The 17,649-nt window shown below is 46.4% G+C and overlaps 1 protein-coding gene across 2 annotated transcripts in view; it reads right to left on the bottom strand.

The window, feature by feature from the left end:
- USP44 (ubiquitin specific peptidase 44) overlaps window positions 1–977 on the bottom strand; it is a 42,648-nt gene extending 41,671 nt beyond the window's left edge. The window contains exon 1 of one of the 2 annotated variants that reach the window (XM_027855877.1): window positions 906–977. The gene's annotated coding sequence lies outside the window, so the exon portion shown is untranslated. The remainder of the gene's footprint in view (window positions 1–905) is intronic. The other variant, XM_027855878.1, reaches the window with a different exon arrangement.
- Between the last annotated feature and the right edge of the window lie 16,672 nt (window positions 978–17,649).

The raw sequence follows: 17,649 nt of genomic DNA, 5'->3' as shown, positions 1-17,649 counted from the left end.
TCTCTCCATCCCCTCCAGCTTTCTCTCCCTCCCTCTTCTCTCCATCCTCTCCAGCTTTCCCTCCCTCTCTTCTCTCCATCCTCTCTCCCCCTCCCCGCCTTTGTTTGTCTCCCTCGCGCAGCGCCCCGCACACAGTAGGCGCTTCACGAGGGCCGGCCTCCCCTCGAAGTCCAGCTCCAAGTTGGCCCGAGCGCGCAGCCCGCTCCGCCCGCGCAGCCGCCCCGGGCTCACAACAAAGAGTGCGGGCGCCAGGCCCGCGGGCTGCCCCGCTCGGCTCCCTCCGCAGCCCGGCCCGGGGCCCGGGGGCCTGGGGTCGGAGGCGGGGCCAAGTGGGCGCACTTTTCGGGGGCAGGGCAGCCAGGTGCAGGCGGCTCCGGTCGTGCCCGGGGAGCAGCGGCAGGTGCAGGGGGCGCGGCGGGGCGGCCAGGGCGGGCTGACAGACGGACGGACGGACTGCCGACCGCCCGCCCGTCTCGCGCCCTGCCCCCTCCCTCGCGGCCGGCCCGGCGCGCGCCCCTGCCGCCCCCCCCGGCCCCGCCCCCGCCGCTCCGCGCCGGCCCCCGGGCCCTGGAAGCGGAGGACGCAGACAAACTTGCCAGAGGCGCCAAATCCAAACTCCCAGGAAACCTCCTGGTCCAGCGCCCGCCGCCGCCCTGAGGCAGGGCCCGGCCTCCGCAACCCGCCGCCGACCCGGCCCCGGGCCCCGGCTCAGGCCCCGGCCCCGGGGGCCACCTCGCGGGGGCCTCCCGCTCCGCCTCGCGCCGCGCCCCCGGGACTCTCCCCCTGCCCGGACCCGGGAAACTCCTCCGTCCCGCGCCAGCCGCCGCCGCCGCCAGGACCGCCCTCCGCGCCCGCACCGCCCTCGCCCGCGCTCCCGCCCCCGCGCCACCCGGCCGCTCACTCACCGGACGCAGCCAGTGCCGCCATCTTGCGAGCTCGCCACCCGGTACGGCGGCGGCGGCGACGGTGGCGGGAGCAGCAGCAGCAGCGGAGGCAGCGGCAGCTGCGGCGGTGGCGGCGGCGGGCGAGAACCGGCCTCCTGCGTCACGCCGTGACGCCAAGCCCCGGCCACACCTCCCTCGCGCTTTAGCCCCGGGCCCCGCCCCCGGCGCCTCGGCGCTTCCGATTGGGGAGCTCGGGCTGGGGGCGGGGCCGGAGGCGGGGCATGTGGTCTGTGTCAGGGAAATCTCCCCGGGCGCCACACTCTGTGAATGAACTTTGGAAAGCGGAGTCCGCCGGGCGTGCGGCTTCCTGCGAAGCCTCCAGCCGGAGCATCCCTCCCCTCCCCCGGCGGCCTATGCTCGGTCTGGGGCGCCTGATTGTTAGAAGGGTTTTACGAAGGCGTCTCCCCTCCCCCCCACGGGTGACGGGCACGCCTCCTTCCCCTCGTTTGAAATGGAGAAAAAAAAGATTGTTCTACGAGAGTAGTTACTCATTCCCCGCCAGCGTGACTCAGCCGGCGCCCCGGGGCTGGCCGAAGTGCGCGTGGGGCCGGGCCCTCACTTATCTGGACAATCTGCCAAATTGCACAAGTGGAGGGGTAGGGGGAGGAAGCGAGATAACAGCCACGAAGTGCGATTAAAACAACCCCCGCTGCCGCTCCTGAACGGGAAAAGCTGAGCTTCCTGCGTGAGCAAGCTCAGGTGCTGGAGCCCCTGACGGCAGGCTCCCCGGACCTTGGGGCTGCCCTTCCCACCTGCCCCAATCTCCAGACTCCGAGCCTTTTCCCTGGCGGCCCCCCACCGCGCCAGGAACGCTCGCCTCCTCCCGGGGCTTCCTGCAAGCGTCCGACGCTCTTCCCGATCCTCCCTAACGGCTAGAGCCTGCCCTCTGGGATCGTCTCCCGGGCTCGCCCGTAGGTGTTTGCGTCCTGAGCTGCGGGGACCCCCGGAGCTTAGGGCAGCGCCCGCAGCATCGGAGGCGACGGCTTAGCAGTGACCAACCGCCACCACTCCGTGGGGCCAAGAACAGCCTAGAATCGCTTGGGTTTTGTCCCCAAAAGGCCCCAGGTCCTGGTGGGAGTCCAATGAGCAAAGACAAAGTAGTGTAGGAAGTGGCAAGCCTTTCCCGCTCCCCTGGTTGGTAATAATGTTGTTATCTCTCCAGAAATGACTGTGTATATTGTGTTTATGGGGGGCCGTGCTGTATTCCTCCGGAGGGAATGTAAACTCCTGAAGAGCAGAAACTTTTCCTTTGAATCAAGTGACACTGTAACGACCACCATCACAGCAAATATCCATTATGTGCCTGTGAATGGAATATAATCACAGGCTCTCCCCCCCCCCCCCCCCCCCCCCGCCCCGAAAAAGGTCACCCCTGTCCAGCACAGTGTAGAACTAAATATTTGTTGACTTGAACTGAATTAGTTCATATAATAAAGCCAAAGAGCTGAAGCCTGAGGAAATAGGGAAAATTAAGCACCAGAGACAAGAAGAAAGGTAAAAGTCTGTAGTGTGGTCAGATCTTTAGGGTGTGCAAACCTTCAAGGGGTGTCATTGGCCTCCTGGCTCTTGAACAAGACACTCCATCTCTTGGCTCTAGGCATTTTCTCTGGCTGGTTCTCATGCCGAGAACACTCTCCACTCAGACTACAGACCTCTCAGGCATCCTTTAAATCCCAACTAAAATTTCCATCTAGATTATAGAGGCTTTCCGCCGTTAATTATTTCCTATTTATCCTGTATACCATTGGTTTTGTGTTTATTTCCTTGCACGTGGTCTCCCCCATTAGAATGCAAGCTCCTTCAGGGCAGGGACTGTCTTTTGGCTCTTTGTGTATCCGCTGCACTTAGCCCTGTACCAGGCCTTTAGTGCCTTATTTCACCTCCTAATTGTCCCACCCTGGGCGGGTATTTTTTCCCAGTCCGAAAATTAGTTTGTAACCTTTTATCGCATAATCGTTGCATGGCATAATTCTGTTCATCACACTGCTTAAAAGGTAAACAGTAGCAATGTATTCACCAGTGGCATGAATGCACATTTGTCTCTGGAGCATCGCAATTCTGGATTTGTCTCTGGAGCCTAGAATTCTCAGCGCATGCCCATTGTCAGTAATCTCAGTTGCCTGGTTTGTTTAGAGTGCTTCAGTCACTCGACCCAATGTAGAGAGCCCTAGGCTCAAGGGAAGCGGAGGGACAGAGGAAGCTGCCAGGAGTAAGTCATGTGCTGTGGTATGACTTGCATCTTCCCGAGCTAGCTCAACTGGACAGTTCATTTGCCAGCGATACATTAATGTGTGAAGCATTTCAGATTATGGGTAAATATAAAAACTATTCTTAGGGCTTCAAACTGAAAGTGATTGTGTTGGAAACAGAACTGCAGAAAGAATCTTCCCTGAATGAAAAGTTGGTGTGAGATTGGCGGAAACTAAAAGACAAGCTACAAAACACGCACAAATCTTTCTAGATGCGGGTTGAAAACAGGCAAGTTTCCACAAATTGATGAAGAAGTGTTTGTGTATGTCAAGGAAATGTGTGACGATGGCTGCAGCGTGTTGTTTGAGACATGGAAGGTAGCCGCAACACAACATTCTTACAACTCAGTTTAAGGCGAGTTGTGGCAGGGTTATGAGGCTCATGCAATGACACAATGTGTGGCAGAGCGACAATGACGAAGGCAAACCATCCGATATGAGTGGCGCTGAGGATGGCAGGTCAGATAACAAAACCAATGATATCGGAGCAGATCTTAGGACACAGAAGATTAAATTTTTTAAGTCCATGCTTTGCAACGTTGTAGTGAATTTTCTCACGTGTAACATTTTGACTATAATGCACAGATCAATAACAACTAATGTGTTAACTTTATTTTTCAGACCAGAAAAATGTTCACTAAATGGTCACGAAGAAATGATGTGCATCAATTTGGACTATTCAATTTTAACGTTTATTAACAAGTATTCCGTGCATCCTAATCTTGCATCAAAGACAGTTGAGTAATAAATGGTTTTTAAGCAATACTGGCAATTTTTTTAAAAGCTTCACATAATGGTCGCACCCACTTTTTTTTTGCAAAAATTTGTTGTAAAATCTGCTAAGCATAGGAAGGTGGGACTGTGGACTTCCGCTTCCAGGCAGACTTCTGCCCTTCGGGGAGGAGAGCTACATGCTAGGTGGTAAAGCCTTTAAAGTGAAAAGAATGCATGTAGCCCACTTAAGGGCAGAGGGCAGAGTGTACTCTTGCTGTCTATGCCTCAGTTTTGGAAAGCTGGATTCATTAAAGATCCAGGTGGTTTTCTTGTTCATCTCTGGTGAGTTCCTATAGTAAATAGAGCTCAGCTATGTTAGTTCTGCAGATTTAGCTTGCCATGAGAAGCTTAATAAGAATGGAGCTGTGTTCTTCTGCCTTTTTATACAGGGTATCTCAAAAGTCCAAGTGCATTTTAAGTTTACAAAACTTTTGGGACACCTTGTATTAATTTGAATAAAGGGTATACTGCTTCATTCAGCTCAGTTTGATTATAGAGGAGGGGGAGTGCAAAAACAGAAATGTATTGATTTCACCTCTTTCATAGTCTTACTATGGCTGCTTTTATGGTTGCTTACCTTTCACCCAGGGCAAGTCATTTTCTCTAAGGCAGAAATAGCTGATCAGAATACCAATCTGTAACTTGGGGGTTTCCTCCTCTGGGAATTATCTGTACCAGTGAAATCACAGGTGGAGTCCTTATCATGGTTCCCCTCTCTTATGATTCCTGGTGGGTTCTCTCTGGCTTTCGTGGTATGTAGCTCTATTGGTAGTTTCATATCCTCTGTAGGTTGTGACAGAGCTGCCTAGGAGACATTGGGGGATTTTCATCTGTGTGCTGTTTAGTTTGAGATGGCAAAATGTCCAAGCAGAAAGCAGACTCTGCAGGGACAGTTTTGTTTTTGTTGTTAGGAGGCACTGCATAAGGGCTCGTCAAATGAAGGGATGACATGAAAGAAAGAAAGAAAGAAAGAAAGCAAGGGAAGCAGACAATCTAGAAAAGTCCCTGGCCCTTAGTAGGAGTTTCATTTCCTTGTTTTTGCTTCTGCATCCCCAATGCCAAGCATGTGTAGGTGTTAAAAAAAAATGCTTGTTGAATGAATCAGTGTAGGAGGAATGGGAAAACCTAGATGATCGACCTTGGGATAATTCCTGCCGTTGGGTGAATGAGTTGAGTGAGTGCACACTCACCTGGCCCACTCTATCTAGCAGACCGTGCTTTCCATCATAGCCAGCTGCTGTTCACGCAGACCATCTGGCCATCTACCGTGTCACTGCCTTCTAACTCCCCCCATCCCTGTGACTCCCCAGGCCCAAACTCCCTTAAACTGCCTTTCCCTGCCGTACCCCCACCCTTACCCGCCACGAGGATAGATCTGGTGAAGAATGAGGGAAGAGGGCGCTTCTGGAGAACAGGGAGGAACCAAGTAGCATAGGCAAGAGATGTGTCTGGGTGACAATAAATGGGCCATCCTGAGTGAAACAGTAGCTTTGTGTCATGGAATAAGTTTAGGGGACTTTCAGGCCACAGACTCAAACGCACTTCACTAGTCCAAAGAATGAGGACTCAAGTGGGGTATATCCCTTCCCGTGTTCACCATCGCCATGATCTGAAGGATGAGATCTTTATTTGGGTCTCCTGCCTTCCTCAGAGGAATAAGAAAGGGGAATGTCATAGAATCAGGTTTATAGCTGGCTCCAAAACCAGGACTCCTCCTCCCACTTCATCACGCTGCCTCTAGGGTCACTGCTTAGTAGGAAACTTCTGGCTCTTGACATACTAAAATACCAGGGGAGATCACTGAGCTCAGAAGTCAGAATAAAGAAAAAGAAAGCAGCATCGGGTTAAGGGAAAGGAAAAAAAAGAACCTTTGATCTGGGAGTAGCCTTAGAAAGATCTGACAAGCTCCAAAGTCCTGAAAATTCTAACCAATGGTGGGTTCACCACTGAAGAATAAAGAAATATCTAAGGCTACAAGAGAGAAAGCAAACCAGAGAAAAAGAAGAAAACATGGAAAGAAGAGTGAAGAGATGAGACCTGATGTGTGCTGGGGCAGCAAAGATTACAAGTGACGGGGGAGATTAAGGACAGCAGCAGCCATTTCAAAAAACAGTCCTGAGGATGTGGGGTGATAGGGTTAGGGGTTAATTGCAGACAAGGGCCAATGACAAAGGCAGAAGATAAAACTGCTCTGCAGAGTGGGGAGCCAAAGTAGCCCAGGCGTTATTATTATCCTGTTATTAGGAGCAGTACTACTACTGACAATTTAAAAAAAAAAATCCTTGGAGCTCTGGGGCTTAGAGGTTAAACTCAGATTTCCAGAGAACCCAGAGTTCATGTGTGATCTCCTATCAAGGTTCTGCCTGGTAGCTTCCCTGGCCTCCTTCTATCCCTGAGCTAAAATCCCACCGTAGACCAGAGGCCTTTGCAGGTCCCCCCAGCTGCTGATGCCTTCCCCTCTCAGATTAACTTCCCCTTACACTGCCTATCACTTCTACGGACCCAGTTTATATGCTGTCTTCTCCGTTAGAATGTGAGGTCCTTGAGGGCAGGGACCACATTTATGCTGTTTTTATAACACACATTCAACAAGTACACACAGTGCCTGGCACACAACAGCTACTCAGTGAATCTTGTAGACTGGTGGGTAAAAAAAACAGATCTGCAGAAGGTAAGGGTTCCCCAGGGTAACAAAGGCAGAAAACCATTCAAACCTTGGGTATAACTGCAACAAACTCCAACTGGTTTGGAGCCTCAAACAGAGGCTCTTAAAAACATATCTGGAAAATTGGATGGAAGAGGCTTTGTGTAGAATGAGGCTGCAAGTTGGAGGATCAGGGATAGGACAGAAACGTTGAACCCTAGAAGCTGGTTCTGTTACCTCCATGTTCCTGAAGAAACAGCTATGTCTGCTGTCCAAGCTGAGACCAAGCCACTAGTCTTTAAAGCTGGTAAAAACGTGGTCGGAGTGGGAGTCCCGTAGGGGTCAAAGCACTGGACTTGAACTGAAAGAGACTTAGATGCTACCTCTTCCAGCCCTCCTTTTTTTTTTTTTTTTTCAGATGAGGTAACTGAGGTTCATGGAACAGAAGTGAATTGTCAAAGATCATAGAGGTGGGATTTGAACCCAGACCCTCTCTAGGGGCAGCTAGGTGGTGCAGTGGATAAAGCACCTGGAATAAGGAAGACCTGAGTTCAAATTCAGCCTCAGACACTAGTTATATGACCCTGGGTTAATCACCTAGCTTGTTTGCCTCAGTTTCCTCAACTGTAAAATGAACTGGAGAAGGAAATGGCAAGCCACTCTAGTATCTGTGCCAAGAAAACCCCAAATGGGGTCATGGAGAGTCAGACATGACTGAGACAACTTCTCTGATCAAGCCAAGGAGACAGGTATACATCTTGGGGTTGCCCCCTAGATAACTAAACATTATTCCTTTGAGCATCAGCAGGTAACACTCTTTAGTCAAACATGGGGACCCATAACCTAGGGAGCTGTTTTCAGAAGCTAAGGCATTAACTAAAGGGTTTATCTCAATTAACTTCCTGTATTTACTTCAAGCACTCCTACAATCAACTTGATTAAACTTCTTAGCCAGGTCCTGGCCTCTTTTACCCAACATCTCTGTCCTCCAGCCAACCAACCCTGATCATTAAAACTCTTAGACATTGGCTTGGGTGAATGAATTGGGCATCCATGGGCCTCTAGCTTCCCCCAAGGCATGGTTTCTTAACCTTTTTTGTATCAAGACTCCTTTGTTTAGTGGGCCCCTGCCAGAATAATTTTTTAATAAAAAACTCACAAATTAAAGAAATGCTATATTTCAGTTAGAGGTTGATGAAAATAAAGAAGTCATTTTTCCCACCTAGGTCCATGGAACCCTAATATATGGTCCCCTCTGGGGTACATGGAGCTCAGGTGAAGACTCCAGGATCTGAGAAGAGAGGACAGAGACCTAATAGTGTTTAGAAGATGGAAATGTATCCTGTCTTGACCTTTTGAGGAATTGAAGTCTAAAACATGACACACACTTCTCTGACTTCTCAAATATCTGTTACCTGAACACCATTTAATCTTTTCTTAATGACTCTGGGTGCTCATTATGAACAATTATCATTCTATGCTATAATCCAGTGATGCCCTCATGTCCTGGAGAAGTGGGCAGGGCTGTCTGCCTTACTTACATTAAATGATTCTATACTGCTGCTGTTTAAAAATTGTTTTGTTGGGTAAGAAATGTGAAACTACTCCTGGTCTTTGACCCAGAGTTTCCATTGCTAGGAAATGATCCTAAAAATACCATGAAAAGATGAAAAGAGCCCAACTGTGCAAAAAAATTAACAGCTGTTCAATTTGTAATAATAATAATAAATATCAGCTAACATTTATAAAATATTTATTTTAAAATTTATCATGTTACTTATTGTAGTATTAATTTAATATTATTTAATGTCAATTAACTGACAATTGTTATTAATTTTTATTTATTTTATTATTTATATAATATTTATATAATAAATTTTACTTATTTTATTTATTTATTAATATTTATTAATTATTTATATACTTAGGTATTAGTTATTAATATTATATTAATATTATATGATGTAAATATATAGTATTTATAAATATATCTTATAGACTTATATTTTATTTATTAATAAAATAGTTGTGAACAAACATTTATATAGAAATCTCTATTATATTTATATTACACTGCTTATAAAATCTTACAAATTACTTTGAATATATTATCTCCTTTGATTCTCAGAAGAACTCTCTGAGGTAGGTACTGTTATTATCCTCATTTTACAGTTGAAGAAACTGAGACAAAAAAAGGTTAAATGACTTGCCCAGCCTTACACAGCTAGTAAATGTCTAAGCCTGAATTTGGATTTGCACTCAAGTCTGCCCTGATTCCAGGCCCAGCACTCCATCCCCTGAACCACCTACTTGCCTCAAGTAAACAAGATTTTGCCTGAACTACATTATGGCTTTTAAGTAGTAACCATGTGTAGCGGGAAGTTTTATGGCTCAGCAGGGTGGAAGAAGAAGAAGGGCCTGATGCAGTCTGGCTAGACTGGGCTCCTTACCCTAGAGAGAGGAAGGGGCAAGGGAAGACGGCCTCATGAACCCGCCAGGACAGTTCATGTGAGACCAAAGGAATTCTACCACTAGGCATCCCTGTCTAAAGTGTACATGATATGGGCATTCAGAGGTCGGTTTACCTACATTGGTATGTCTGAAAAAGGATTCAGCTTCCTTTCTTCCCTCTGGAGCACAAACCAGTGCCACCCCTACCCCACCTCAAAGGGGTTTGAACCTAACCCACATCTTAGAACTGATCTGGCTCTCCTAGAACAGCAAACACGGCTTTCTTTGCCTCTCAGAGACAAGGATGGACAATTGAGAAATGGAGCAGCCAGCAAAGTTCATCGGCATATGCATCCTTGGGTCTTTCTTGTCTGTAGGTACTGCCTTTGGCTGCATATTATCAATAAACCCTGTAGTTAGATTTGTCAACATTTAGGGGGTTTGGGGCTATGTTTTAGTTCCTTGAGATCTAGAACTGGACCAATGAGGCCTTTCTATTTTTTTTTTTTCCAAGGAGATCTTTGTAAACCTTGGCCAGATTTCAGGGGCAACTCAGAGGCAAACAGAGCTTAAATGATTTGCCCAAGGTCACACAGCTATTAAGTGTCTGAAGCTAGATTTGAACTGGGTTCTTCCTGACTCAAGGTGGACTCCATCCACTACACTATCTAGACCTTATCAGAGGTCCTGAATGGAGACTGAGCCTCTGAGAAAGCCTCTTCTTGTCTCCCATCTTGTGGACTGGAGGCCATGCCTCTATCTCTTTTTGTTCTTTCCATGTTTCACCCATCTCTTATTCAGAATCTTTCCAGTCCTTTCCCCTAGTTCAGATCTGGTCCACAGTTATGGAAAGGACAGGCTATCCATTCATCTAAGGCAAGCTGAAAATTCCCCTAGGCAAGCAACATTTTAAAAAGTAATGATTATCGAACCTAAAAGCACCATATGTTACCTGAGACAACATAACTGGGTGGAAAGAGGACTGAACTTTGAATCTGTTTGAGATTTGGCCCTGCACACACTTATGGGCTGAGTACCCTAGGGCAAGTATCCTAGTAGATTTGCAGACTTGTACAGAACCTGTAAAGCTTGCTGGGCCTAAAGTCTAGAAGACTGGAGTTCAAATCTGGCCTCAGACACTTACTAGCTGTGGGATCCTGGGCAAGTCCTTTAACCTTAGTTTGCCTCAGTTTCCTCATCTATAAAATGAACTGGAGAAAGAAAGTGGTTTGCCAACCACTAAACCCCACGGACAAGCATTGGTGGGCTGTGGTCCACTGGTTATATCTGGTCAGATATAACCAGAACAATTAGAACAAGAAACTTCAGAAGCCAGCTAGTAGCAACCCTACCAAGCATAAATCCCATTTACAACTTCCTTGATAGGGAGGTCTACATTTCAAGACCTCCAGGAATGAGGAAGTCAACAGTAAGGCAGAATAAATGTAATGGAAATTCGAGTACCTGGCTTGGAGTCAGAAGACCTAGGTTTGTTATTTAGCCGTGTGATCCTGGGAAGTCAAGACTCCTCTGGAAGACTGATGAGGATAATATAACTTCATTACTTACTTTGTAGGGTTGTGAAGAAAAAATGCTTTTTAAACCTGGAAATATATATGCACATGAACCCCATCTCCATAACTCGTACCAGCTGTTCCCCAGTCTGCCTTCTGGGGCCAAGCAGAATAAATATAACCCGTCTGCCACAAGACAACCCTGAAAACACATGAAGACAGCTATCATCTCCCCTGATTTCTTCATCTCCAGATTAAACATCCCCACTTTCTTCAACTAACTTTATAAAACTTAGTCTCCTGTCCCTTTAATATCTTCTAGGCAGTATGGTACAGTGGGAAAAGCTCAGGCTCTGGATTAAGAAGTCCGGCGTTCAAATTCTACCCTTGAGACTTCCTATCTGTATGACCTTTGGCAAATCCCTTAATTTCCCTGTAAAAAAAAAAAAAGGAGGGGGCCTTCAAGGTCCCTTCCTATGATCTGTATGCATTTCACCTGATGCCATCTGACCTTTAAGGCCTAATTTCTACCCCCCAGCCCCATCCCCCTCTACCAGTATCCCAATGTCTGATGTGTTATCAAGATCTCAATGTAAAGCAGTGTTATTCAGAACTGGGCAGAATACTCTAGAGGTGGTCTGACCATCAAGTGAGATAGTATATCCAAAGTGCTTTATCAAGTCTATGAGCTTCTATTAAATGCCTGCAACATGCTAGGCACCATGCTAAGCACCAGGATACATAGCAAAGCAAAACAGTCCCTTCCCTCGAGGAGTTTATAGTCCAATGGGGGAGGTATGAAAAAGCATCTCCTCCACTTCTTTGCTGGGTGTGGAACACTGCAAATAGATAAGTCATCAGACTTTTTCAATGTGCTGGTTAGTTTTGCTGAATTGAGTTTTTTCCTCTCTTTTTCATGCTTTGTTATAGTGAATGGCTCTCTGGGAGCCAGAGAGAGAGACATTGGGAAAGGTAGATGATGATATAACCGAAGATATTGACAAATTTTCTCTTAAAAGAAATCTTTTGGGCACAGCAGAAAGAATGCTCTTTACCATCTGTGCCCAGCGAGGACTGGCCAATTGAGCTACTACATGAAGAACAGTAGTCTGCACACTCAGAGGTCTTTCATGTGGCTTTTATATTAACTTTTTAGAAGATGCCCTGAGTCTCAAGATCCTGAGAAAGACCCTTAGGATAACTCTGGATGGAAAAACAATAGTTGTAGGCACTCAAACTTTGGGGGAAACTGCTCTGTATATTGCTGATGGTTATCAGCGTTGGCTCAGCCCACTTGGCAAGGACTGGGTCAGGTCTTGGTGATGTGGCCACATCTTCCATGGCAGTGTCAAGGGTGGGCAGAATGAGGGGCAATCTGGAGGTCAAGAACCGGAAGGAAGGAGTGGGGGAAAACCCATCACTAAGGTTCTTGGTTCTAAGCCGGACAGTGAGATGAGGTGATACCTGAAAAGGAGGCAGGAATTGGGAAGCTGAAGCTAAATTCAATTTTTTTTTTAAAGAAAGGAGGATACTTGAACATCCTTTACATTTCTGTAGAATGTAAGCTCCCTGATGACAGATACTGTTTCCCCTTAGTCTTTTTATCCACAGTGAGTACCATCTGTATAAAGGAGTTGGTAACTAGGAGTACTTACGCCCAGGGCAATTTTAGTTGGGTGAGGGAGAGAGGGCAACTGAGTCTAGAGAATGGTCCCCAGAAAAGCATCCAGTCTTGGCTCCTGAGGTGGGTGGAGAGGAATGTGGGGCCCCAGAAAAGGGGTTCCAGAGTGATAGGATTCTGGCCAATTATGCCATAAGGGCCAGTACAGGACCAAGAAGCCAGGCCTCCTTGCCAGGAAGAAGCCCACCCCCCTAAGTGGTCATCTTGGGGCAAAGTCACTGCTACCTGTACTTTTCTGGAGTGAACAAAAGGCAGCAAAGGATTTTGGAAAGTAGCCTGGTACTTTGGCATGACAGGAAAGTGGCTCAAATGGGGCAGCAGGTGGATATGGTCAGGGTTGGGAGGCTTCCACCTGAAGATCTCCAACGACTGGAAACTCACAAGTCTCTGGGTTCTTCCCCATCCTCCTAACTTCCATCCAAAGGTCTTATCTGAGGCCAATCACAGGCATAATCCTCAGGTCTTGCACTGGCCCATTCTGATCCTAAAGTTCCTTCTTTCTGTTCGTTAACTTTTTGGATGCTCCCCTCCCCCGCTCCTCTCTCCCCTTTTGCCATTAGTATGCTCAGTCCTCTTCCTGAGTCCATTGATCTCATGACACCCCCTGTCTGCTGCAGCCTTCTGCTGGGGTACCCCACCTGAGGCTATCAGCATTAGGCGGGGCCCCAAGATCTAGACCCCTTCCTTCCACTTCTCCTGATCAGAATTTATCCTACTGCCTCTAAGCTCCGTTGCTGCATTTGAAGTTACCAACTGGGATCAATTTGATACATGAATCCTGTGCTAAACATAATGAGATATTAAAAAAGTGTCCTATCTTTGCGGCATCTGGATTTTAACAAGATTTCTAGTGACAGAATGGAGTAGTTCAAAAGCATTACAGTTTTCAAGGACTAGGTTAAGAAATAGCCTGGCTTAGTGGACAAAAAGGTGACCTCCAAGTCAGGAAGACCTTGATATCACTCTTTCTTCTGAAATATACTTGCTGAGTGACCCTGGGCAAGTCACTTAACTTCTCTGTCCGCTAGGCAACTGTCTGAGACAAAAAAGTTGAAGAATTTTCTCATCGGGAATCCCTATTACCAGTGAATTACCAGGTATGGCCCTTTGAAGAAAAACAGCAAGATATGTTTTGGGACCAAGAGTTTCTCCCAGGACTTGACAGACCTTTTTCATCTGCAAGAAGCAAGTCTTACCTACCTGTAGTTTTAGGATTATGGGCAAGACACTTATCATGAGCCTCAGGTTTCTTATCTGTAAAATTTAGGATAAGACTCATCCTGCCTATCTTACAGGAATATTACAAGGAAAGTGTTTTGTTACCTATAAAGAAGCATAGAAACATTCACTGTTATATAAAGCAGCTTAATTCAGATGGTAAAGGATGGCCTTGGAACCCAGAGCACCTGGCTGTGTAACTGCAGGTAAATGACATCCTTTCCTTGCCCCTGGCAAGGCCTTAAAACAATAAGATCTTTCCTGGTAGAGGGAGTCTCCATTACCAGTCATTAAGTCAATAAGCATTTATTAAGAGCCTGCTGTGTGCCAGGCTCCAGGAGATTCGAGGAGGATGCAAAGAAAATTCAAAAAACCGTTCTTGGCCTCGAGGAAAGCACATTCCAATGGGGGAGGGAGACTGCATGAAAATAACTCTACACACACAAGATACATGCTGAGTAGATGGGAGGTAACCTCTGAGGGGAAGAAGAACCTGGCAGCTGAGGGGCCCGAGAAAGACCTCCCCCACCCCCACCTCCATTCCCATCCCTACCCCCACCCTCATCCCCATCCCCACCCCCACCCCCATTCCCATCCCCACCCCCACCCTCATCCCCATCCCCACCCCATCCCCATCCCCATGAGATCACTGGTCTGAAACAGAAAAAATTGAACTGTAAGGCTTGCTTTGGATGAAAGTTAATCCAAAAATTCACCCATGTGTATTTTTAAATTTAGTCTTCCTAACAACCCTGGGGAGTGGGTAGAGGACCTATTATTTATCCCCATTTGCCAGATTAGAAAACTCAGGCTCAGAGAGGCTAATTCACTTGACCACTGTCACCCAGCTAGTAAGTCTTCTGCCTGAGCCACCTGTACCTTCCACTATAGTTCAAGGCCTTGACATTAAGGAGTGAGCCATGGGGAGAAGCGTGCAGGGGCAAAGAAAATCCAGCAATGAAACTTTGGCAGATTTCACTAATAGAGGTGTTGCTTTGTTAGCTGTGCTACGGCAAACCATAAACATTTATTAAGCACCTACTATGTGCCAGGTACTGTGCTTTGGTTTATGTAATTCAATATCTCTGTTAGGCAATACTATGTGCTAGGCACTTTATTAAGCACCTACTATGTGCCAGGCACTGTGCTGTGGGTATGTAATTCAATATCTCTATAAAGCATCTATTATGTGCCAGACCCCATGCCAAGCCACTTACTGGGTGACCTTGGGTAAGTGATTTTGATTCTCAGGGGTCCATTTCCTCATCTGTAAAATGACCAACTTCAAATGTCCCTTCCAGCTCTAAATCCATGTTCCAACTGAGGATATGAAGATTTTTTTTTTTAAATGACAACCCTTATCTTGAAGGGTTAACATTCCATGGGGGGGCTTGGGGGAGGCGAGGCAGCCTATGGGCAGACAGGTACAATACAAGGAGAGTGGGATCAGGACAAAGGAAAGGTCTGGGCTGTGCTTGGTGTCCGGTGCTCCATGCTGCCCCCCCACCCCATCTGCTCAGGGCCCTCTTCTAGGGCACCCCGCTCCGAGATAGAGGGTCTTTGTCTTCTACTTCTCCCCATTAGAACTTTTTCCATCCAAGTCATCTTGCCCCCTATCCTGCAGGGGAGGGGTGGGGGGAGGGGAAGAGGAGGATGATTCTTTTTTTCTCATCCAGACCAGTATGGAGTTAGGTCTCTAGATTTCAGATGTCTGTCCCTGGGAGAGTGAAGCCACTCACCTTTGGAACTCCCCACTTGGGGATGAGCCTTCTAGATTTGTGACCTAGCCCACTCACTCTCCATAGCAGACCATGCTTGGCATGGCATCCAGCAGTCCACCAGGCCATTTGCCCAGATCTCTTCCCCTTCTACTCTTTGCTCTGGGTACAGTAATAAAATCAATACTGTCATTGCTTCTGGGAAGGTTCTGTCATTTGACTCCCCTAAGGATCCACTCATCATCCTGGCAACTTCTCACATCAAAAGACCCTTCCTCAGGGCCCCATTGCCAGCTTTCAAAGGCACCAACATTGTTCCACTGGATAAACTAATCCTGGGCTAAAGAGTTAAAGGCTGATAAGGAGCTAACACAAAGTTGTTCCTTCCTGGGTAATTTGCCTTTTAACAAGAAACTTGGGGAGTATCAAATCTTAACCCAAAGGCATGAATGTCCAATTCCATGAATTAGGACAAAAGGTGATAATTTGGGGCATGATTTTGGGGAAGACTGAGCTTCCCTTCTCTCACTCAAATCATGGTCAGTTGGGGGACAATTATTGTAAATACTCCAAAGTCTCAGTTCCCTCATCTGTAAAATGGAAATAATAATAATAACACTTACCTAACTGGATTGTTGGGAAGATCAAATTAGATAAAACATTATAAACCTCAAATTGATATATATTTTATATAAAATACTTTTCACATATCATATAAAATATGTTACATTTTATATAAACATATGTTTAATATACCACATATGTTATATAAATATGTTTTAATATCCTATAAAACAGGACATATTTTATATGAACATAATGTATTTTCATATATCACACATTAATATATGAAATAATATACTTATATAAATATCATGTTTGTCATGTTTCTATAAATAGCATGCATTTTCATACATTGCATATAAATATCATACATTCTATATACATATCATATATAAGTATTACTAAGTGTAACAGACAACATAAGGCATTTGAAGTTTAGCACAGTATGTGGTACATAGTAGGTACTTAATGCTTGTGGACTTCATAAAGCACTTGGCCAGGTCCCATCACCCCATCACATATATTATCTTACTTGACGCTAAGGTATCATAATCCCCATTTTACAGATGAGAAAACAGAGACCTGAAGGGCCTTGCCCCTGTTCACACAACTGGCAAGTGTCTGGGGTCAGGGACAAATACTTTTTCCACTATGAAGAGATAGATGGTTGACTGCCCACCGGAGAAACTCGGCCACCCAAGTTGTCCCTTCTCATCTCCTAGCCACCAAGCCACTGAGAGAACAACCTCAGATTATAGATTTTGAGCTGGATGAGATGTTTGACGCTTTCATGTTACAGATGAGGAAATTGAGGCCCAGAGAGTTTAAGTAACTTACCTAAGGTCACACAGGTTGTAAGAAAGCTGGGATTGGAGCCCAGTTGCTGTGACTCATTATCCAGGGCTCAGAAAGGAGTAAAAGGTAGATTTAAACTTTTACACCATTTACTAAATGATACCAGATAAACCCCTCATCTTTCAGAAGGAGGGGGAAAAAAAGAAAAGAAAAACTAATCCCCAACTTTAGTTTTTGAGATCTCTACAAAGTCTTAACTCCTTAAAACATCAATAACAATGTAGCCGGGTGAAGGTAGTGAGCACGGGTAATGGCCTCTCTAACTCCCAGCCATTTGGAGAAAAAAAAAAAAGCTCTCTACTTCTTAAAGGGCTTTCTGAAATCCTGCAGCATTGCCACATCAGAGTGGGAGCGAATTGCCAAAGCCGGTCGGTGAGCAGAAATGCAACAGGCTTCTGCGTCACCGAGAAAACCCACATCCTGCATGTCATGGACAAATGTGCATGCACACACACACCGCGATGCGATGCTAAGCAATTCCTTATGTGAACAGGCAGGCGCACACTGGTTCCCTGCCCCCACGCCCTCTGGCCCAGGGCCGGCCGGCTGCAGTTCGTTGTGCGCCTGACCCGCCGTCCTTAACCCCCTTCCCACGCTGGCTCTCCAGCTTCTCAGATCAGCCTCCTCCTTAAGGAAAGCGGAAGGTTTTTTCCCCTTCGTTAGCTCCTGAGTGATAAAGGTAGTTTTAGGAAACAGCTTTTCCCCGGAAGATTCAGTGGCAAAGTAGACTGGCAGCCCTGTTGGCTTTGAACCTGTGCTGACCAGGTCTAAGAGAAATCAAAATCCACAACAAAACTTTTTTGTTTTTTCTATCACTCACATTTCCCTATATTTTTTCCTTTTTAGGGAACCATCCCGTGTAACAAAGGATAAAAGAAAAAAAAAAACAAAGGAGGTGGCTCCTTAGATCTCTTTTACGGGGCTAGGCTTGGACATTATTATTTCACAGTGTTCACTTTGGATAGTTTTGCGGTTGTTGGTTTTCTCGTTTATATTGCTGCAGTCATTGTGAAAATTGTTTCCTGGTTCTGCTTACT

This window comes from Vombatus ursinus, unplaced genomic scaffold (assembly GCF_900497805.2).
Source record: "Vombatus ursinus unplaced genomic scaffold, bare-nosed wombat genome assembly UNPS02011334.1, whole genome shotgun sequence".
NCBI lineage: Eukaryota > Metazoa > Chordata > Mammalia > Diprotodontia > Vombatidae > Vombatus > Vombatus ursinus.
This window is presented reverse-complemented; position numbering and strand designations above follow the sequence as displayed.